This window comes from Camelus ferus, chromosome 9 (assembly GCF_009834535.1).
Source record: "Camelus ferus isolate YT-003-E chromosome 9, BCGSAC_Cfer_1.0, whole genome shotgun sequence".
NCBI classification, from domain to species: domain Eukaryota; kingdom Metazoa; phylum Chordata; class Mammalia; order Artiodactyla; family Camelidae; genus Camelus; species Camelus ferus.
The window spans coordinates 28,937,546-28,961,579 of record NC_045704.1 but is presented as its reverse complement, the minus strand read 5'-3'; the positions used below and the strand labels follow the sequence as shown (position 1 = coordinate 28,961,579).

Sequence of the window (24,034 nt, the reverse complement as noted above, 5' to 3'; positions counted from 1 at the left end):
AGTATAAGTAAAACAAAGAAGTGGAGGAACCACTCTCAATTAAAAGATCAAGAGAATTCTACTGAAAGAACAAACTATGAAGCAAGCATATCCAGACTATTAGATCCTGAGTTCAAAAAGGAGGTAGTGAAAATACTGATAGAATTTTAAAAGGCTATTAGTAGAATGCGCATTACTCTAAAAAGGAACTAGAAACTGTAAAGAGGGGGCAATCAACATTAGAAAATGCATTTGCTGAGACAAAAGCTGAGCTAAAGGCAATAAATAGCAAACTAGATAATGCAGAAGAACGAATAAATAATCTGGAAGACAGAATAATGGAAACCACTCAATCAGACCAGCAAACAGAAAGACAAATTTTAAAAAAGAAAGCAATATATGAGACCTATGGGATAGTAAAAGGCATTCTAATCTATACAGAATAGGGTCCCAGAAGGAGAAGAAAGAGAAAAGGGTATCAAAAATGTATTTGAAGAAATCATGACTGAAAACTTCCCAAAACTAAAGAAGGAAACAGATATCCGGGTTCAGGAAGCACAGAAGATCCCAAACAAGAGGAACCCAGCAGACATACACCAAGATATATTATAATTAAAAGGGCCAAAGTTAAAGATAAAGAGAAGATTCTAAAGGCAATAAGAAGAAAGCAAAGAGTTAATTACAAAGGAATCCCCATAAGAATATCAGCTGATTTCTCTACAGAAATGTTGCAGGCCAGAAAGGTGTGGCAAGATATATTCAAAGTCCTGAAAGGGAAAAGATGTTCAACCTGGTATGCTCTACCCAGCAAGTCTATTCTTTTGAACAGAAGGAGTGATAAAGAATTTCTCAAACAAGCAAAAACTAAAAGAATATAGCAAGACTAAACCTACCCTAAAAGAAATATTGAAATGTCTTCTCTAAACAGAAAAGAAGCAAGAATCTATAGGAAAGAGAAAGTCACAATTGGAAACTAAATCACTTAAATCAGCCAGTATATGGATTAAAAAAAAAAATCAAAAAAATTTTGTGAAAGTAATTATGACTACAATGAATAGCAAAAGGCTAAACATGAAGAGGTGAAAAAGGACATTAAAAATCACAAAATGTTGGGGAGAAGAGTAAGGAGATGTAGGGTTTTTTTAGAATGTCTTTGAGCCTGTATGACTACCAGTCTAAAGCAAGTAGCTATAGTAATTGGTTAACATACTTGAAAAATAGGGTAGCTACAAGTCAAAAATGTGCAATAGACTTGCAAAAAAAAAAAAAAAAAAAAAAAAAAGAAAGAGAAGAAAAGAAAAAAGAAAACACAAGCTTAATACAAAATAAAACCATCAAATCACAAAAAGGAAAAACAAAAAAATAAAGGAACAAAAATGAAATACAAAATCAACAGAAGAACAAGTTTTCAAATGGCAGTAAATATATATCTATCAATAATTATCAGGTACTTTTTCAGCCAGATTTTTTTCTCCCTCCTTTGGAGACTCTGATGACACTAATGTTAAATCTTTTATTATATTCTCATAGGTCCCTGAGACTCTGTTCAAATATTTTCACCGTTTTTCAGCCTATTGTTTAGATTGGGCATTTTCTATTATTCTATCTTCATTTATTCTCTGTTCCCTTAATTCTGCCTGCTTTGAAATATTTGTCAGTTAATTCTAAACTTTCTGTCATTTTGGTGTTGACGTGTTGATTGTATTTTCATTCAGTTTGAGATCTTTCTGGTTCTTCTTGGTATAATGAGTGATTTCAGGATATTATTTAGTTTTTTCAGTTGGCTTTTTCTGACACTGCTCTCTCAGGATGAGTAGGGGCAGTGCCTTGTTACTACCAGATGGGAGCAGAAGTCCAGGTTCCCTTCAGCCTCCACTGACACCTGTGCATTGAGGGCTCCTCCTTACTGCTGAGCAGGAGTGAGAGTGCCAGCTCCCCACATGGTCTCCATTGACACTGTTGTCAGAGAAGCTTCATTACCACTGGGCTACAGTAAAAGTCCTGGCTCTGCCCTAGTCCTGCTTTGCTACCTCCCAATGGGAAGAGGAGGGGAGCCGTGTAACTGCTGGGTGTTGTGCAAATCTTTGTTTCCCACTTGATCTCCATTGGCACCACAGAGGCTGGCCTCATTACCTGCTAGCAGGTGTGAAGTCCCACATTCCTACTTGGCCTTCCCTGACATCACCTCTTTGGGGGCAATATTGGGGTACCTCTGTACAGCCTCATGATAGTAGAAGTCTAGGCTCCCCACTAGGCTCCCATGGCCTTTGATGACATGGGTGAGGATAAGGGCCATAATTTTTTTCCATGGTTTTTCGCTGGAGTAGAGCAGTTACTGTCTGCTCCCTATCTTCCTAGGCTGCCCCTGTCCAGGACTTTGTTGGGATTTTTTTTTTTTTTTTTTTTTTTTTTTTGGTCTGCACCCATTATTATTTCCAGGTTGCCAAGTCTGGGATATATGAAGTCAAAAGAAAACTCAAGAGAACCCATCATCATGTTGCCCAGAGGTCCTTAACCCGTCTGCCTTCTTCACTCAGTGTTTCTGCATCTTCTTGTGTTTGCTTTATATGTAATGTTCAGGGACTTTAGCTCTACTTTGAAAGGAGACTAGAGATGAGTACATCTATTCATCTTCCCAGAAGTGGAAGAACCAATTTTGCCCACTTTAAAAATGAGTTTGTCTTAGTATTGTGTTGTAAGTGTTCTTAAAATTTTCTGGATAAGTGTCCTTTTTTATTTTTTTTTTCAATTTTTTATTGCCAATTTTTTCTTTCAACCTGTGGCTTGCTTTCTAGTTTTCTTAAGAGGATCTTTTGAAGAGTGAATGGTTTTAATTATGATGAATTTGAATACATGATTTTATATTGTTTTTATGTCATATTTAAGAAATTTTCCCAAAGTAGCTAAGATTTCCTTTCAGGTTTTCTTCCAGAAGTTTTATCATTGTAGGTTTTACATTTAGGTATATAATCCATTTTGTGTTATAATCCATTTTTTGTATTTGCATATGGTGTGAGGTAAAATTCAAGGGTCTTCATTACCCTATAAGGATATTCAGTTCCTCCAGCACAATTTGTGAGAAATTAAATGGCCATATATATGTGGGTCTGTCTGGACTCTGTTCTGTTACACTATTCTTTACATGGTCTTCAGGTCAGTACCACACCATTTTGATTCCTGAACCTTTATAGTAAGTCTAGAATTCAAGTAATTAAATCCTCTCGCTTTGTTCTTTACCTTCAAAACAATTTTTGTTATTTTAAGTCCTTTGCATTTTGACATAAGCTTTTTTCCCCCATTTTTCAGTTTTATTAGATAGAATTGTTACAATTTGACTGCACATATACAATATATTGCATGCAAATACATATACACAATATACTGCACATATTTTTTAAATTTACATATATGTACTGTTCATTGTTTCTAAGAATGTTTAGAGCTTTAGCTTTTTTTATTATTGAAATATAGTCAGTTTACAATGTTGTGTCAATTTCTGGTGTACAGCACAATGCTCAGTCATACATGAACTACATAGATTTGTTTTCATATTCTTTTTCTCTGCAGGTTACTACAAGGTATTGAATATAGTTCCCTGTGCTAAACAGTATGAACTTGTTGTTTATCTATTATATATGTATTAATTAGTATCTACAAAACTCAAACTCCCAATTTATTCCTTCCCACCTCCTTCCCCACCCCCAGTAACCATAAGTTTGTTTTCTATGTCTGTGAGTCTGTTTCTGTTTTGTAAATGTTTGTCTTTTTTTTTTTTTTAGATTCCATATTTAAATGATATCATATGGTATTTTACTGGTTTGATAATTTTCTTTTGTATTAGCTTGGTTTCTTTTTGGTTTTTGTGACTCTGTTATATGCTTTTGATTTGTGGTTACTTTGTTTTTCAAGTATATTAGCCCCTTACTATATCTGTTTGCTTTAGACTGGTAGTCATGTAGGCTCAAAAACATTCTGGGGAAAAAAAGGTGAAAAAAGAAAAAAAAAAGTGAGAGGAAAAACAATCTATATTTTCTTGTTCCCCTTTACCACCTTTTAGGATTTTGATGTCTTTTTTTTTTTTTTACATCTTCATGTTTATTCTCTTGGAACTCATTGTAGTTATCACATTTCCAATTATATTTTTCTCATTTCTATGTCTTCCTGCTTCTTTTCTATTTAGAGTGGACCTTTCAACACTTCTTTTAGCATAGGTTTAGTATTGCTGAATTCTTTTAGTTTTTGCTTCTGTGGAATTCTTTATCTCTCCTTCTACTCTAAAGGATAGTCTTGCTGGATAGAGTATCCTAGGTTGCAGCTTTTTCTCATTCAAGACTGAATATATCTTGCCAATTTCTTCTGGCCTGCAGTGTTTGTGTAGAGAAATCAGCTGAAAGCCTTATGGGGGTTCCCCTGTAGCTAACTTTGTTTTCTCTTGCTGCCTTTAGAATCATTTCTTTATCTTTAACTTTGGCCATCTTAATTATAATATGTCTTGGTGTAGGTCTATAAGGGTTCCTCTTGTTTGGGACCCTCTGTGCTTCCTGTGCTTGGATATCTATTTCCTTCTTTAAGCTTGGAAAGTTTTCAGTCATGATTTCTTCAAATACCTTTTCAGTTCTCTTTTCTCTTTCTTCTCCTTCTTGGACTCCTATTATGCATAGGTTGGCACACTTTATATTATCCCATAGGTCCCTCATATTGCTTCGTTGTTTTTCCTTGCTTTTCTGTCCACTGTTGTGATTGGGTGACTTCTGTTATCCTGTCTTCTAAATTACTTATTCTTTCCTCTGCATTATCTGGTCTCCTTTTGACTGCCTTTAGTTTGGCTATCGTCTCAGCCATTAAGTTTTTCATTTTTAACTGGCTCCTCTTTATAGTTTCTAGTCCCTTTTTAAAGTATTCTCTGATGCTGTTTACAGTCTCTATTATTTCCTTCAGTAGTCTTATCTCTCTTTTGAAGTCATGATCTAGTAGATTGTAGAGGTCAATCTCATTGTTCATTCTTCCAGAGGATTGCTCTCGTTCCTTTAATTGGGAGTGGTTGTTCTGCATCTTCATTTCACTTATATTTCTCAGCTCTATGATTTAGGAGTATCAGTAATCTACTGTGGTCTTGAAGGACTGGTTTTTGTTTGTTTGTTTTTATTTAAAGTGGGACCTTTCTTGTGTAGACTGTTCATCTAATAGCTTTGTTGCAGTGGCTGTTCTTAGAATGGATGGTTGCCATGTCTTTCCTCCGTGTGTGGGCTGTTATCCTTTTGATTGGGAGTGTGGCTGGTGGTGTGATCAGAGCCTGCCCTGATTGTTGTTGTTGAGTGGGGCCTTCTTTTTTGTTCTGTGGTTGTCACAGCCCTGACAGGTGCCAGATCTGCTCCCTTGTTGCCAGAAAAGAGGCTTCTAGACCCATTTCTGAGCTGTGGTGTGTGGTAGGCAGGGTTGGAGTGCTTCAGCTGGGAAGAAGAGTTGCTGAGTGTACCTCCACAGGAGATGTCCACTGGGAAGTGTTCTCATAACTAACTAGTTTAAAACTAGGTCCAATGACAGGAATAAGTAAGACGTCCTGAAGCTCTGGATGTTGAAGAACAGGAAAACTTAATCCATTAAACTGCTTCTGAAGTTCATCAAATAACAGATTTTTCACATACTGTACTGAGGCTAGATGGGTATTTAGTTTGACAGGTGTGAATGATGGAGGGTGTGACAAGCAACTTAGAGTTTCAAACTTCATTTCCGCTTCTTGTTTACCTAAAGGAGATAAAACGTCGCAGAGAAAAAAATGCATGAGAAGCGATCTGTCGTGTACTGGAAACCACACTGGTATCAATTCAGTCAACCTCAGCCTGAAGGCCACACTTCCAAACAGTCGGTCCCTCTTTCACAGCAGAAAGCCCTAGAGCTTTAGCTTTTTAAACTTACATAGTTACCAAAGGAATAAAGCTAACCATAAAATAAGAATTAATTCAAAAAGATACATATACTTAGCTATTAACAGTAGCATTATCTATAATTGCCAAGATACAGAAGCATCCTAAGTGCACATCAATAGATGAATGGATAAAGAAGATGAAGCATATATATATATGTAATGGAATGCAACTCACCCATAAGAAAGAAGGATATTTTGCTATTTGCAGCCCTTCATTCCCTTTTTTTTTCCCATTTCAAAACTAGAATTTTATAACTGGTGTAAACATTTCCATTGCATCAAAATGAACAAAATACCTAGAAATAAACTTAACCAAAGAGGTTACCTATACTCTGAAAACTATAAAACACTGATGAAGGAAATGGAAGATGATACAAAGAAATGGAAAGATATCTTGTGCTCTTGGATTAGAAGAATCAACACTATCAAAATGGCTGTACTACCCAAAGCAATCCACAGATCTAATGCAACCCCTATCAAAATACTCACAGCATTTTTCACAGAACTAGAACAAACAATTCCAAAATTTATGTAAACCATAAAAGACCCCAAACTGCCAAAGCAATCTTTTGTAGGTCTTTTTTCTCTCTCTCTCTCCTTTTGTTCTCTTTTCTTATGGTTTGATGACTAGAGAAGGTTCTTTAACATTTGTTGTAAAGCTGGTTTGTTGGTGCTGAAATCTTTCAGCTTTTGTTTATCTGTGAAGCTTTTGATTTCTCCATCAAGTCTGAAGGAGAGCCTTGCTGGATAGAGTATTCTTGGTTATAAGTTTTCCCCTTTCATCACTTTAAATACATCATGTCTCTCCCTTCTGGTCTGTAGAGTTTCTGATGAAAAATGAGCTGATAACCTTATGGGAGCTCCCTTGTATGTTATTTGTTCCTTTTCTCTTTCTAATTTTAATATTTTCTCTTTATCTTTAATTTTTGCCAATTTGATGGCTATGTGCCTTGGTGTGTTCCTCTTTGGGTTGATCCTGTGTAGAACTCTCTGTGCTTCATGGACTTGGGCGACTGTTTCCTTTCCCAAGTTGGGGAAGTTTTCAGTTATTATCTCTCCAAAAATTTTTCTCAGGTTCTTTCTCTCTTTCTTCTCTTTCTGGGACCCCTATAATGCAAATATTAGTGCACTTCATGTTGTCCCAGAGTTCTCTTAAACTACCCTCATTTCTTATCATTCTTTTTTCTGTTCTGCAGTAGTGATTTCCACTAATCTGTCTTCTAGCTCATTGATCCATTCTTCTGCCTCATTTAGACTATTCTTGGTACCTTCCAGTGTGTTATTCATTTCAATGATTTTATTCTTCAACTCTGTTTGGATATTTTTTACATTTTCCATCTCTGCTGAAAACGTCATTCTGTGCATCTATACTTCTCTTGAGTTCTCTGAACATCTTTGCCATCATTACTTTAAATTCTTTCTCAGATAAATTGCCTTTCTCCTCATCTCTTATTTTCTCTTCTGGGATTTTATCTTGTACCTTGGCCTGGGAGATAGTCCTCTGCCACCTCATTTGTTTATCTTTCTATTTGCATTTTTAGGTAGGTTAGTTATGTATCTTGACCTTGGAGAGGTGGCCTTCTGTGCGAGATGTCTTATGCATCCCGGCAGTACACTCGTCTCTTGTCACCCAAGGGCCAGGGTCCAGCTGGTCCTAATGTAGAGTGTGGGCTGTGTTTGTGGATTCCTTCTACAGGATTTGGGATTTTTTTTTTTTTTCTTATTTCTAGTATCTGCCTCTGGTGGATGAGGCTGGACTAGAGGCTTATGCAAGTTTCCTGGCAGGAGGAGCTGGTGCCTGCCCACCACTGGGTGAAGCTTGGTCCTGAACCTCTGGTGGGTAGGGCCATGTCTAGGGGCCTTTGTGACTTAGGAAGGCTGCTGCTGGGTGGGGCTGTGTTCCCACCTTTATGTTGTTTGGCCTGAGGCTTCAGGCCACCTGTTGTTTGGGTGGGGCTAGGTCATGGTGCTAATGATCCAATCAAGACGTCAGCCTCCAGGAAAGCTCATGTAGATTAACACTTCTGGAATGTCCACCACCAGCTCTCATGTCCCCTGGGTGAGCCATAATCATCCCCTATGTCCCCAGGAGACCTTCCAAAACCAGCAGGCAGGCCTGGCCCAGGTTCCTATGAAATCACTGCCTCTGCCCTTGGACCTGGCACATGTGAGGTTCTGTGGATGCTTCCCAAGAGAATGAACTCTCTGTTTCCCCCAGTCCCATGGGGCCCCTGGATTTAAGCCCCACTGGCCTTCAAAACCAGATATCCTGGGGTCTCTTCCTCCCAGTGCCAGAGCCCAGGGCTGGGGAGCCTGATGTGGGGCTTAGAACTCTCACTTCTGTGGGAGGGCCTCTGTGACTTAATTATTTTTCAGCCTGTGGGTCAGCCACTTGGGAGGTATGGGGCCCAATTTTATGGCGAGCACGCCCCTCCTACCATCCTACTGTGGTTCCCTCTTTATGTTTCCAGTTGAAGATGATCTTCTTTGCTAGGTTCTAGTCTTTTTTTCGATGGTTGTCTAGCAATCAGTTGTGGTTTCATTGTAGTCATGAGGAGAGATGAGCTCGTGGTCCTACCACTCCACCATCTTGACCAGAATTTGACATAAGATTTTTTTAACTTTTAAAAATATTTTTTATCCTGATTATATATGTGTAGCACAAAATTTGCCATTTAACCATTTTTAAGTGCACAATTCAGTGTCATTGATTATAGTGTAATGTTATACAAACATTACCACTACCTATTAAATCAGTTTGTCTGTTTCCACAAATAATGTCTGTGGATTTTGCCTGTGATTATGTTGAATCTACAGATCAATTTGGGAAGAATTGATGTCCTAATAACATTGAGTCAACTCTTCCAGTGTATGAGCATAGTATATCATTCTATTTATTTCTGTCAGCAATGTTTTGTAATTTTCAGTGCACAGGTTTTGCACATCCTTTGTTAATTTTGTCATTCCATTTTTTCATATATTTTGATATTGTAAATGGTATTATTTTTAAATTTTATTTTTGACTGTTTATTATAAAAATATGGAAATACAATTGATTTTTCTATACTAATCTTGTACCCTGCAACTTTGCAAGTTTGCTAAACTCACTTATTTGCTCTAATTGTTTTTTTGGTAGATTCCTTAGAATTGCCTGCAGAGATGATCATGCCATTTGTCAACAACAGCTTATCTCTTCTTTTTCCAACTGGATGCCTTTTCCTTCTTTCTTTCTTTCTTTCTTTCTTTTTTTTTTTTTTTTTTTCTTTCACCTTCTTGTGCTGGCTAAGGCCTCCAACAATGTGTCTGATAGAAGTGATGAGAGAGGACATCTTTCTTTAATTCCTTATTTGGGGAAGAAAGTATTCAGTCTTTCACTATTAAGTCTGATATTAATTATATGGAGGGTTTTTTTTTTTGTAGCTGTCCTTTATAATATAGAGAAATGTCCTTTATTACAGTATTGCTGGGATTTTTTTAAATTGTAACTAGATAATGGGTTCTGTCAAGTGATTTTTATACATTTATCAAAATAATTATGTATTTTTTTAGTCCATTATTATATCAGACATTGTTTATTTTCATTGTTTAGTTCAATGAGCTTTGCATTCCTGGCATAAGAATGTATTTATTTTTGAAACAGATACAGAAGCTATCCTTTGCAGGGAGGAGATTAGATGAGAAAAGCCACCCTTCAAATGAGATCTTCCTTTTTCAATTAGGATGATGCTATCCAGGAGTGACAGAAGAGAATCAGCAGCACTTAAACAATCGCTGCAAACTGAACACCATTTCTTTAATAGGCAGCAGAGGCCAGGTAATGATTAGAAATATGTGAAATAATATTTGATGGAAGTCAATTAATCACTGGATTCTCTAGGACCAAAACAGACGAGCAACTCTCTGGCCCTGCTTGCTCTGTATCATTAATCATGCTGTGGGTCTGGCAAACAAGAATTACTTGAGTCACTATGAAAAGAATCACAGCCTAGGCCTGAATCAATTCATAGACCCAGAGCCCCTGGAATAAAGGGGAAACCAGGAAACGGTGAGTATGAATATTGGAATAACACAAATGTGTACTGGAAATCTCCTTCCTTGCTATGACCAATGGGACTAGAGGCCAGTGTAACTGATCATTAAGGACATGAAAACAGTAGGACCACTCAGAAATTACTGGACTTCAGCTGTGAGCCAGTGCTACTTCCTGGAGACTCGGAATATACTATGATGAGAGTGCAGACTTATGTAATTTTCTTCCCATCTCTGTACCTTAAGACTCTGTTAATTTAGAGATTTTAGAGAAGGCTAAAGAGAAAAAGGCTTCTCCCTGAGGGTTTCAACAATGTTTACATTAAAATAAAAGTTGAAAATTCCACATGATTAGTTTAAACTCTTTGTGTCACTGGACAAATGACCAAAAAACAGTTGTGTTGGTTAAGGTGATTGACTCTAACTGTCAAGAGGAAATGAGAGGGCTGCTGCACAGTGGGAATAAGAAGGAATATTTCTAGAACCAAGGGCTCTTTGAAGGAAACTCCTGACAACACTCCACTATGAATAGTCTTGGTGGGAATGTAAATCCAGATACACAGAGAGGTTCCATCATCCTTCCTCCTGTCTCCACAACAGCTGCCAATGGGTGTACACATGGACTAAGCCTAACTAATCAAAAATCTCTCCCTCATTTCCTCTCCTCTTCCCTCCCTCTCATCTTTTACTGGGAAGATACTTGCATGAAAGAAAAATTATTGGAGCTCAGTCATTCTAGCTGTGCTATCCAGCAGAGGAAACCACTAGCTGTCCACTAATATTCATGTGACCTTCTTCCATAGAAATGAAGTTGACTATAGGACGTAAGCAACCCAGCTAGCAGCCATCTTTCCCAGCTCCCATGGTACCAAGTGACTAAGCTCTCAGAAATAGAATGAGCAGAACAATTCCTGCTCCACGTATTAAGAAAAAAAAGCTCCAACCCTGAACTGTTCTTTCTCTCTCCCTGATGACTGGAATGGCAGTGAGCAGAGGGACTTTAGAAGCCATATGTTTAAAACAGAAGTGCTATCATGAGTCTGGATCCCTGATATTTGCATAGAACAAAGCTTCACCAACAGTGGACAACACATCTTGGACTGTTAGGTGAAGAAAGAAAAAAATGTATTTCTTCTTACAGCCACTGAATTGGAAGGTCTCTGTTACAATCTTGGTACATACTCTAATGGTCAATTAATTTGTCTTGATCTCAGTCTGATGTCCGGTCTTTCTGTCAATTCAGTGATCTCTATAATGAATATAGTAATTATAATTTTAAATATTCGGGGGAAATAAATACTGAAATCTGTCTCTAGCCGTTGCATTAGCTGAAAAGAAATTAGTTGACAGTCCCCTGAAAGCAATACTCTCTTAAAAGGGATGCAAGTTATGGCAGAGACCCCAAGCTGTTGCTAGTGTCTGTTCTCCAGTTCTCCCATAATAGTTCACCCACTTTTAACTGATCACATGGCTATCCAGCTTCCCTTGCAGCTAGATATGGCCATAGGGATAGGTTCTTGCCAATGGGATGTAAATAAAAGTGACAGCGCAGCTTTCAGATTGGGCTCTTAAAAGGTAGGGGAATGCCCTCCCCTTACTCTGTCTGGAATGCAGGAATGATACGTGACGTTCTGTATAGAAGATGAGAGTAACACAGTAGAGACAGAAGGAAAATAATATAGAAACAGCCTGGGTCCCTGACACCATAGACTGCTTTGAGAGAGACAAAAACTTCTCTCATTTAAAAACTTTTTTTTGGAGGGGGGAATCTCATTAGACCAGCCAAAGCAATGTCCTAACTGATGCATAAGTTATATTCTCAAAGTACACCTGAGACATTGAAGGGAAACTAAGATGTGTGGATTGGAAGTCAGTAGGGCTCTGGCTTCAACGGAACTTCTAGCTTGCTAAGTAACTTGAGCAAGTCAGACCCTTTCTTGGGGTCTCATTTTCTCCACCTAAACATGCAGCCCCTAACAAGATGAACAGCTGATGAATAAGACGAGAACATGTCATGCAAACACAACACAAAAAAAGAAAAGGAATAGCAAAATCAGGTCCTGCCATAGGGGAAAAAATCCTTGGAAAACAACAAAAACAAAAAGCACACCATGAGTATTACAGGGGCCACTCCATGCCCTTTCTTTTTTCTTTTTTCGCTTTGATGTTATTCTCTTAGACATTGGTGTTTTTAAATAAATGTTACAGATTCAGTGCCAAAATCCCATCTGCCTCCTCCCGCTGAGAAGTCATAATGCCATGTTTATGACACCAGTCTCTGTTTCCATGGGGATGATTGTGTCACTGTAATTCCAGCATTATGATTTCTGGGTATGTTTGAGAAGATGAGTGAAGGCAATGAAAAATCTTCGAATATACACATTTGCTGTTATTCTGATAACTCACAGCTACAGGAATGATAATCCTGAAAATAATCTGAAAATAGAGGAGGAACCAGACAGACACCCACGAAAGGATGACACCAGTTTCTTGACTGCTGAAAAGGCCACTTAACCCCTCAGCCCTTCTTCCTTGAAGGTTTTGGTCAGCTTCATTTTTAATTTTTTGTGTAAGTTTTTAATATAATAATTTGCATGAGGCAACTGTCAAGCTTTTATGTGCTCCATCTCATTGCTTAAATCTTCCGTCTGAGTGGGGACTGCATTAAGCTCGTGCTGAATAATGCCTTCTATTATTTAAATCCATTATTTAAATTCAATTTTGCCAAGAAGCTATCACTCCTACTCCATCTGCAAATATGGAAACTTAAATGTAGAGGTTCCTCCTGAAATTTTCCACAGAGAAAAAACATGTCATCCACTTAAATGCATGCTTTGAGCACTGCAAATTCTTTGTGCAAACAACCTTACACAACTATTTCTTTTTAATACCAAAATTAGGGTTTTAAAAAATTTGCTGATTGTAAAAGTAATTCTTTTACTGTAGAAAATACCAAACACTGAAAAATCTAAAGTATAAAGCAGTGTCTACTCAAAGTTGCTATGCTCCGAAGAAACATTGCTTCACCCCTATATTATTCTAGATTTTTAAATATAAAGAAACACCAGTATTTACATAAATTGAATCATATAATACTGTAGCAGACTGTATTTTTTAAAGACGACCACTATAATATCCCCACGCTGTATGCTCTTCTGCAAGTATCCTTGCCACTCTTTCATGAGGAAACGTTATTTCTCCACCCCTGGAATCTGAGCAGGACTTTGGATGTCTTCAGTCAGTAGATTATGACTGCCAGAATGTTATAATAGCTCTGTGCATAGCCCTTATATGGCCTGGCAACTTCCACTTCCCACTTCTTGGAAACTGGCCACCATGTAACAAGTAGGGCAAAAGCTGAGGCCATTGTGCTGTGAGGAAGCCCAGGAAGGCCTGGAAGATGAGGTTCCATGCTGAGAGGTGAAGAAGCCAGTGCTCACCAAGGCACCAGACGTGTGAATGAAGATGAGATGCATCCTCCCAGCTGATCCAGCTGAATACACGCAGGTGGGTCAAGGACAAACCACCCAGCTAAGCCCTTCTTGATTTCTGATCTACAAAATCAGAGGAAATCACTGGGTGTTGTTTTTTTTTTTTAATGATTACCAAAAAATTTTTAATGAAATGGAAAAATGCTAATTACAAGATAGTAAGTGAAAAAGCTGAAGTATGTAAAGTGGGATTTTAGTCTTTGTTTTACAAAAAAACCAAAGTGAACTATCATACATCCTTTTCTGCATCATGCATTCCTTATTCAATAAGTGGTGAATTAAGTCACTTACTATAGCTCTAATTCACTCATTTTACTGATTGCTCAGTGTAGTAGAATTTTTTTAATCAGTCCCCTCTTGACCAGCATCCTCTTTGATCCGACTTTGTGCCATTAGAAACAAGGCTACAATAACACGTTAGTGTCCATGTCCATTAATACATCTGCTTTTATTTTTCTATTGGTAGCCTTGGGGGACGCCTGGTAAGGTTAAACGATATACGTGTTTTTATTTTTAATAAATACTGCTGAAGTACTTATGCCAAAGGCTTTAACACTACACGTTTTCGCCAGGAAAATGAGTATCATTTTCTTTAAATCCCCACAAGTATTAGGTGTGTAGCTCTTGAATGTAAACTCGTGGCTCTTTAAATTTACATTTATTTTCCTGGCTGCCAGTCAATTTTAGCATATCTTCATGTATCTAACCATTTAAATTTGCTCCTCTGTGACTTCTCTTTAATTATTTAACAGTGTTGTATTTTTCTCATCAATTTGGAGAAGTACTTTGAATAATACGGACAAATTACCCTTTGTCTGTCATTTGTATTACACTGTTTTTTTCCCTGATCTATTTTGTCCATTGATTTAATTGCTTCTAAAATCACACAAAAGTTGTTGTAATTTCTTTTACAACCTCTAATTTTCTGGTTTTAATTAAGAAGTTCTTCCTGACCCCTCAGTTGCAAGATTTTTTTTGCATGAGTATATTTTTGTTGTTGTTGTTTGTTTTTGTTTTTTTATATTTGAGCGTGTAAATCATGGGGAACCTATTTTGCTTTTTTTCTTTTCTGATTTTTCAAAGTGAAGGTATTATTTACAGAAAATAAAATACACTTGTTTTACGTGCGCAGTTTGATGAATTGTGGTAATTATATATAATAAAGTAATTGCAATCAAGGTATAGAACAGGTCCATCATCATAAAAAGGTTTTTTGTGTCCCCTTCTACCCCTGCCCACAGCTGCAGGCAGCCGCTGATCTGCTGCCTATTACTGTAGTTCTGCATTTTTCTAGAACTGTTTTGTAAATGGAATCACTCACTACAGGCTTTTGTTCTTGACTTCTTTCACTTAGCATACTGTTACTGTGACTCACCCATGATGTTGCTTGCATTTGTCCTTTGTTACATCTCACTGCAGGGTAGAATTCCACAGTACAGATAAACCACAATTTGTTTATCCACTCACCAGTTTTCTTCTATTGGAGATTGTCCCACTGTAAACATTTGCATATATGGTTTTGTGAGTGTAAGTTTTTCTTTCTCTTTGGTAAATATCTAGGAATAGAACTTCTAGGTCATATGGGACGTGTGTGTCATACAGTTAAAGATACTACCAGACCTTTCCAAAGTGACTGTACCATTTTGCATTTTGACCAGCAATGGATGAGACTTACAGTTGCTCTGTTATCCTTACCAGCACTTGGTACAGTCAGGATTTTTCAGTTCACTCATTCTAGTAGGCATGTCACTGTGGTTTTTATTTGGCTTTTCTCTGATGACTAGTGATGTTGAGAATCTTTTCATATGCTTTTTGGCCTTTCATATACCTTTGCCAGTAAAATATCTGTTCACAAATTTGGTCTACGTTTTAGAAAGACTTTCTGCCCAGTTTTTATTGGGATGTTTGATTTCTTACTCTTGAGAGTAAGAGTTCTTTATATTCTAGAAAGTCCTTTTTCTGATGTATGTATTGCAAAAAAAAATTTCTCCCAATCTATAGCTTGCATTTTTACTTTCTTAACCATGTTTCTTAAAATCCAAAGGTTTTCATCTAAATGAAGTCCATTTTATCATTTGTTTGCATTTATATTTACGCTGCCTATATCCTGTTTAAGAAATCTTAGGGTTAACCGAAGGTCACAAAGATTTTATTCTATGTCTTCTTCCAGAAGTTTTAGAGTTTTAGTTCTTACATTTAGGTCTCTGATCCACTTTTAATTAATCTTTTATAGTGTTAGGTAAAGGTATAAGCTTTTTTTTTTTTTTTTTTTTTTGCATACAAATACACAATTGCTCCAGCACCATTTCTGAAATGACCATCCTTTCTCCATTGATTTGTCTTGGCACTTGATTGACCATTTAAGTGTGGATATATTTCTTGTCTCTATGACTATCCTTATGCTAATTTTGATTGCTATAGATTTTTTCAAAAAAATTTTGGGTATTCTATGTCCATTGCCTTTTTATATAAATTTTTCAATTTGCTTGTTATATCAAAAAGCTGATTGCTTTTCATCTTCTCAGACCCTGTAGCATCCCAGATGCAGGGCCCAGACTGAAGGGATATGGCTACTGAGGGACTCAGAGTAACTCTTCCCTCGTCTGTTCCCTAACAGAGTTGCCTTCTTTCCTGAAACTAACATAGTGGACAAAATATATTAAAGAAAGTTTCTCAAGACATTGAACATCAACTAAAGAAGGACAGTGGTCTCTGAGAGATGAGAAATGAAGGAGCTGGGCCCTAAACTCACCCTAACAATGGCCTAGAGAGAGTTCCTAGTCGGTAGCCCAGGGCAGGGCAACCCAAGTAGTCTCCCTAAGCTGAAGAGTAGAGCTGGGACCCAGGGTGGGGAGAAGGCAACTAGAATCAGAAGAACAGAGTGTTGAAGAGGAGAGAGTGAGCTATGAGGGAAGAGAACTCCAGAGATCTACGAGTCCCAGAACTCTTCAACACACGTGTCTGAGAAAACTATCAAAAGGGTTAGAAAGGATAGTCTTCGAGGAGTACCAAGGGCCAGCATAGTGCCTGTTTGCACCATCTGGAGTGAAAAAATCCTCATAATTGTAGGAATTAGTGAAATACCAAAAAGAATTTGCCTCAGTGGTGGAAAAAAATTTTACCCTAGACTAAATATTGCTTTGTTCCCTGCTAGCAAATCAAGACCAAAAGGATCAAATTGTTTCCAAGTAACTTAACTACATCCCAAAATGAAGCTCAAGTATATTTAAATAAGCATAGCTTAAATAATAATGTACACAAGGAAAATTTCACAAAGCCTAGAATACATTCAAAAGTTAAGAAGCATGAAAAGAAATAGAAAAAAATACAGCCCATAAAGAGGAAAAAAGTCAGTCAGTCAAACTGACCCAGAAATGACACCGATGAGGGAGTTAGGAGACATGGATATTCAAACAGTCATTATAACTGCACTCCGGATGTTCAAGTTAGAGGAAGATTGAGCATGATAAGTAGGGACATGAAAGACATTTTAAACAACAAAAAATCAGACTTGTTTTTCTTTTTTTCAATCCTCTTTCTGTTTCTCACCTTGGATAATATTTATCGCTCTATCTTCATATGCACTTACATTTTCTTCTTTCATATCCATTTAGATTTTAAGTCCATCCAATGAATTTTTAATTTCAGACATTGTATTTTTATTTCTAGAATTTCAGTTTGCTTCCTTTTTACTGTTTCTATTTCTTCTGCAGAGATTTCCTTTTCCATGCTGAAATTTTCATTAATTGAAAATATGTTTTATTTCACTTCATTGAGGATAGTTGTAATAGTTATTTAAATAACCTTGTCTATTAGTTGCAATAGCCGATTCATCTTGAGGGAGGTCACACTTGATTAACTTTTTTCCTCTTGAGAATATGTTCCATTTTCATAGTTCTTTGTGTGTTAGACAATTTGGGATTATATCCTGGACATTTTGAATATTAAATTGTGAAAATTCTGGATTCTGTTATTTTTCTTGTATGAGTGTTTTTAGCAGAAAATGTTTTTGCCTGGCTTAAACTTCAAACTCTGTCTTTGAGCAGTGTTTCTAGTCTCAGGTCAGACCTTTTGTCTTTAGCTGAGCGGCTTTGAGTCTTCTGCATATGCATAGTTTGAGAGTCAGAATGTGGGTGCACACCACCCTCCCCTCCAACTCTCTCCAGTGTTCACAGTATTTCAGCTTCAGTTTTCTGGCTCCCTTACAGCTGCTGTGGGCACTACCATGTGAAGCCACAAAGAGGAACTTGTCAGGCTTCTTGTCCCCCTCCTCCAAGTGTGAACCTCCCACTAGAATCTGTCTGCTTCACTTCACTCGCCCATACTTTCAGGTAATTACTTTTTGTATTGGGTCCAGGTTTTATCACTGTTTTTTGCAATGGGAGGACAGGGGCAGGCAGGTTACACAGTGTGGCCTTAGTTCATCATAGCTGGACTCCTGGGAAAGTCCAGAAGAGACTTATCTTTGGATGTGGTGTCAGATGAAAGTCAGTTTACCTGGCTGGCTAATTGTTCTAGCACATGTATTAAATAACCCATTTTTTCCCATAGAAGTAACCATTTTTGTCATATGTTAAATTCTCAAGCATTGGCACTTATTTTGAAATCTCTTTTCTACACCCTTGATCTGTCTCTTCCCACGCAACTATCACACTGGTTTAAATACAGTGATGGTGGCATAATCTTAAAAAGCAAATTCTCCATCATTATAATTCTTCATGGTTTTCTAGGTTATTCCTAGGCATTTATTCTTTAATATATATCTAGGGTTATTCATCCAGATTTTTAAAAAATATTTGTATTACTAATTTGAATTGCATGAGGTTTATATATTCTTTTGGGGTGAACTGACACTAACCATAAATTATTTTATTCCAGAGCAAGTTTTAAAGGGAGATCTTTCTGTTATCAGTGAGATTTTGTAATTATCTTCAAATAGGTCTTGTGCCTTTCTTTTAAATTTATTCTAAACACCGTATAACTTGTCATTTATAACCAAAGTCATATAACAACACCATTTATAACCAACATTTCTATGTACTGATTTCTAGAGTAATGTGATTCATTATTATATTATTTATATCCAGCCACCTTACCAAATTCTGATAACTTCTTAAAAAGCAAATTTTAAAACCCACAAAAACATAACCTTTTGATTTTCCATTTATAGATGCCATTAGTAAAAAGCATTGTTGTTCTTTTCCCCCAATGTGTCTGACAGTTTTATTTTATGCTTTATATTGTTGTAGATTTTAGAGACGCAGTACTAAATACTAGCCATATTGGGTATCCCTACCTACTGTCAGAGCAAATGGAATCAGATTATTTGCTGTTTAAGTTCACTTTTGCTGTGATAATACTGATCATGATTTATAGTCACAACTCAAGTAGTTTCCTTTTATTGCTATTTTATTCACAATTTAAATAGCTACTGAATTTTATCAAATATCTTTTCTGTATCTCTTGCTATAATATGGCTAACTCTTGTGTTATTATAGTGGATTACATTGACAGAATATTGACCTTGCATTCTTGGAATAAATCATATTTAGTCAAATTATTACTTTTGATACAAAAATGCTTAAAAAATTAGCAAATAGAGTTCAGCAATGGTTCTATATTCATGAGCACCATTGGTTGGTAGGATATATTATATGAGAATTACCATCATTAAGTCTTAAAATTATGCTGGTTTCATGAAAATAATCTGGTAGTTTTGCATTGTCCATGACCTGAAATATCTAAATATATTGGAATTATTTCTTTTCTAAAGGTTAAACTCATCTTGACAATGGTGTCCTTACCAATGATAGAACTTGAATAAACTTCTAGTTTTTCCTATGGTCATTAGTTTGTCTGTTTTACAACTTCTGAGTAAAATTTGGTGATGTCTATTTTGCTAGGAATCATCTATTTCCTTTAGATCTGGATGTTATCGAGTTGCATGCAGTATTTTTCTGCAATTTTTAAGTGGTTATAGCCCCTAGCTTGTTCCAAACCTTGCTTATTTTTGTTCTCTGTCATCTTAATTAGGCTTCCAAACGTTTCTGCTTTGTTGGTTTTTTTCCAAAGGAATCAATTTCTGGATTTATTTATCTTTTCTCTTTTTCTGTTTCATTATTTTGAACTTTCTCTCTATTATAATTCTATTACAACAACATCAGAGCATATAAGGATGACATTGATTGATTAGCAAAACCCCATAGACTACACCCAGGAATATTGGCAGTGCTGTGCGGCTTTTGGAGCTGATGTTTGGAACCTAAACATGCCACTGCAATTCAAGAGCGATGTGGCGTGCCATCCTCCTGCTGTACTAACAATCCCACAGAAGTTGTCATCTACACTCAGTGTGGCCATGACGCCAGGCGAAAACCAGAAGTCGGTCAGCAGATTGCAATCTACACGAAAGGCAGTGTGCCCCAGTTTGTGGAGCGGTTGCAGGACAACTTAACCATCGTGGCTGGTATTTTCATAGGCATTGCATTCCTACAGATTTGGGGGTTCTGCCTGGCCCAGAATCTGGTGAGTGACATTGAAGCTGTCAAAGCCACCTGGCAGAGTGCCTGTCACAGCTGCTCCAAGACACTGGACAGGCCCAGCCTTCCCGACCGTCCGCTGTGCCCAGCTGATACCCAAGCTGCACGGACCCTGATCACAGAGGCACCCTGTGATCCCACCTGATGGAGCTGCCAAGAACTCACCTTTTGGTGGGGTAAAACGGGGAAATGCTGCTCACTGACAGATTTAAAAAACAAAACAAAACTGGTTACTTTTTCTAACTTCATATGATGAGTGTTTTGATCCTTAATAGTTCTTTCTTCTTTAAAAATTAAGACATTTAAAGCTCTAGATTTTGGAGAGTTCTGTTGTGCTGGGTCATTCTATTTTGTCTGTGATTTCTTTTTGATTTCTTCTCAAATTCAAGGGTTTTCTAAAAATGCATTTCTTAATTTCCAAGTAATTAAGGCTTTTTAAAACCCTTTCGTTATTTACTTTCAATTTTATTGGATTAATTTTTAAGGTTTTCTTCATGACCAAGTCTAATTTTTAAAACAGGTACATAAACATAGAAAAACCCTGTTTTGTATCTGAAGAATGGGGAAGTTTTATATACAGCTATCAAATCAAGTTTGGGTGTGACCAATTCCACTATATTATTTCTTAAAAAAAAAAAAAATCCTTTCTTAAAGGGGAACTAAAGCGAACTGAGAGAGCACTTAACGGCCAAACTGGGCAACAAAATAAACAAAATGGTGTGGGGTCTTAGCCTAAAATAGAAGCTAGCTTTTTATGAGTCCACATTGATTTAAATAAGTGACTGAATACATAAGTCATTGGAAGAGAATGGACAAATCTCCCATGCAGAATTCCCAATAATTTGTGTAACATTTCAAGGTCATGGAGCAGAGCTCCCACTTACTGAGTGTGGGCTAAGCCTCGTGACTTCTCTCCACACAATATGGAAAGAGGAGGGAAAAGTAACCTTACAGTGGAGACACATGACAAACACTGCTTCATCCAGGTGATCAAGGTTAACATGTGCGTGATAAGTCACTCTCATAGTTTGCCTCCTTGATATGATGTAAGGGGAATGGCATTTTTCTTCGGTGGTGTTTCTCCCCAGTCTGTATCATCGTATGACTCTGTGCCGCAACACTGTAAACTGACTATACTTCAATATAAATAAATACATACACACATAGGATTTTAATAAATTAAAAATTTTTTAAATCATTTTTAGAACTCTGAGATAGGTGATTAAGGTGTCCACTTTTAATTTTTATCAATTCTCCCTTACTTTACTCATCAATTTACTTGCTCTTAGTTTGATACACACGTTTGATGCATCGTTACATAATATTCCCTATTTACCCTCCTCAGTGCTTTTACCCTTCAATCTTACTTTAGTTTTAACAGGGCCATTTTAGGGGGCCCATGACATGTGGTTTCTACATAACCACAGCAAAGTGGGATCTTTAATGCACTTTTACTTATCACCACACACCTTCTTCATAGTCTGTTTCATAGTCACCACCGTTTATAACTTCTACTGCACCTTCACCTCCCAGCTCATAAATATGCTGAGCATTTATTGGAATTCCACCTACAATATCCCTTCTGTTTGAAGAATTTTCGCTATTGTTCTCTCTTATTTCACAATGGCAGTCTATCTATACCCATTTACAGATATTCTGTTGTTCACCTCATTTTTCTGGTTTTTCCCCCACTGAAGTTCTCTATTCTTTTTTTGTGGTCAGTCATTTCCTTAGTATATTCTTAGCTGGAGCGTGTGGGTGATATACTCCAACTTTTGCGTGTAAAGAAATATTTTTAGACCCATTTTTTAAAGTATTCATTACTTCAGAAGTCACAGGAATCTTGAAGGTTATGAACAATTTAAAAAGTCATTAATGGAGTGAGAGAATGATTCAAAGTGTCCTTCTATCCCTTGGCTTCTGCAAAAGGGTAGGAAGACCTATTTCATATCTGGGAAAGACAGAGACTCTTCTCTGCCATGAGAGACTTAGAAATCACCAAGTGCAGAGGCTGAAATTGGAGGTTGCTGAAATTTACCTGCCTGGAGCAGCCAGAGAGTATTTGATACAAATGTTAGTTTCATGCAATCAGCACAACTGAGAAGGCAGCTTGGCCCACCGGAGAGGGAGTGTTTACGAGGGAACTAGAGCTAAGTCTCCACCCCTGCTGGCTAGGAGAAGGGAGCCAGCCAAGCCGTAGTCTTTTTCCTGCTCTCATTTCAGAGACCTCACCAAGCACGATTTGGTTTTCCAAATGGCCTTCCTTGTAGAAAGAAGCCATGCTTCAGTAAGAACGAATTCTTTTTCCAGTACCAATTAGATTTTTTTTAATGTGTATTTCCAAGGGCCTGATTCCAAGTAAAGGAGGGGAAGGGAAGGGAGGACGGGGAAATGAACCAGGGAGAAGTTTCCCTGTCTGTCTCCATGTGAATCCACAGGAGGAGTTCCCCTGGAGGAATCACACCTAACCTGAGATTATTTGGGAGAAAGTACCGCTTTTAGTCTTTCAGAGAGAATGACAAGTACATATAGATTTAATATAGCCAGAGAAAGATAAATAGACAAGCCTTACAACCCCTGACAAGCTTCACGGAAGACTTTACCCCAGGACAAAGCAGGTGAGTTACTTCAGTATTCCTCCCTACATACTGATGTGCATTCTCTCAGCCTTTTGAGACAACATTCTAGGACCACTGGTCTGGACCAAATGCCTCATGGTAATTATTAGTACAATCACTTTTTTTTCCCCCAGATCTCAAGGAAGAGCCCTAAGGAATATTTTTCATTAGAAAGTAAACTCAACAATTGGCCCTAAGTATATGAAACATCTTGGCCAAGTCAGACGGGTGGGTCCTAGGATCGGGTGGGAGTATTCATATACAGTCTTATATCAGGCACTTCTGTTCCTCTTATCCTCAAATCTGCTCTCACCTCATCATTTGAATATACAACATCTGTGCCATTGTTCGCAATTGCACTATCTCTGATGGGAAGCTATATGACTTGATCTCTTACGCATTATAGTTGTTTCATTAGGATTATCATTTAAAATAAGGAAAAAAAGGCACACTCCAGGGTGCCACACATTAAACATTTTATCTCTTCCCTTTAAAACAATCAGAGCTAAATGTTTTTACAGATAATCCCCGATCTCATTAAAGGGAAGTAAATGCTCACTCTTACGAACACTTTTCAGATTCTTCAACAACCTAGCTTATTAACATTTTCCTCTTCTCTTTTCCCATTTTCACATTTCCTCTTGTTTCCTCACCTTTTGAAATTCAGCTGGAGCATCTCTGTCTTGTGTACCCTTGGCTGTGTTTCCCTGACTTTGCTCCCAGAGCTCATTTCTGTAGGTTATTTACTTAATGCCACCTACCCACACAGTCACATTCAAAACACAAAAATTTACCTGTAATGGGCTGTCAGGAGTTGATGTCTTTATGTAATTTTCATGCTTTGCCTTGTGTTTTGGAAAGGGAAGAAATTGATGAAGCTAGTCGCTGTTGCCCTTGCTTCACCTTCAGGGATGACGATGATGATGATGATGATGATGATGATGATGATGATGATGATGATGATGATGAAATAGCTGAGTCTGCAATTGGACGGACTCTCCTCCTTTAAAGGGCAATGATGCCTCATGAGTGAAGGAGTCCAGAGCACTTCCTGTCCACCCTCCTGCCTTTGGGATGGACTGGGGTCATTCTAGTTCCAGAGCATTGGTTCTCGCCCTCTGTGTGGGAGGCTTCAGCTGCATGCTCAGTTGAATAAGTTTACTTAGTGCAGCAGAAGCCTCTCGAGTCATCCTCCAGCCTCCAGGCTGAGCCAGTCCCAACCCCTTCCACAGGAATATGGATTGGGACTGCATAGCACGATCCCTAGCGTGTAAAACGATGTATTGCTGGTGGCCCTGTCTTCCACCTGGTGAGCTGGAGAACAGAGGAAGCCAAGACCTGGAATGAGGAAGATGTGCAGAGAGGAGCCACAGTGGAGCCAAAGAGAGTATCCTCCTTGGTGATGTCCGTGTCCTTGGCTCCCCTGATAGCCTTATAATCAATCCCCCTCAC

General features: G+C 37.7%; 1 long non-coding RNA gene across 1 annotated transcript; it reads left to right on the top strand.

The window, feature by feature from the left end:
- Nucleotides 1-13,170: 13,170 nt before the first annotated feature.
- LOC116665737 lies at nt 13,171-21,000 on the top strand. The gene is made up of 3 exons (XR_004322388.1): nt 13,171-13,441; nt 17,634-17,756; nt 19,590-21,000. It is a non-coding gene; the product is annotated as an uncharacterized LOC116665737 (long non-coding RNA).
- The last annotated feature ends 3,034 nt before the right edge of the window (nt 21,001-24,034 follow it).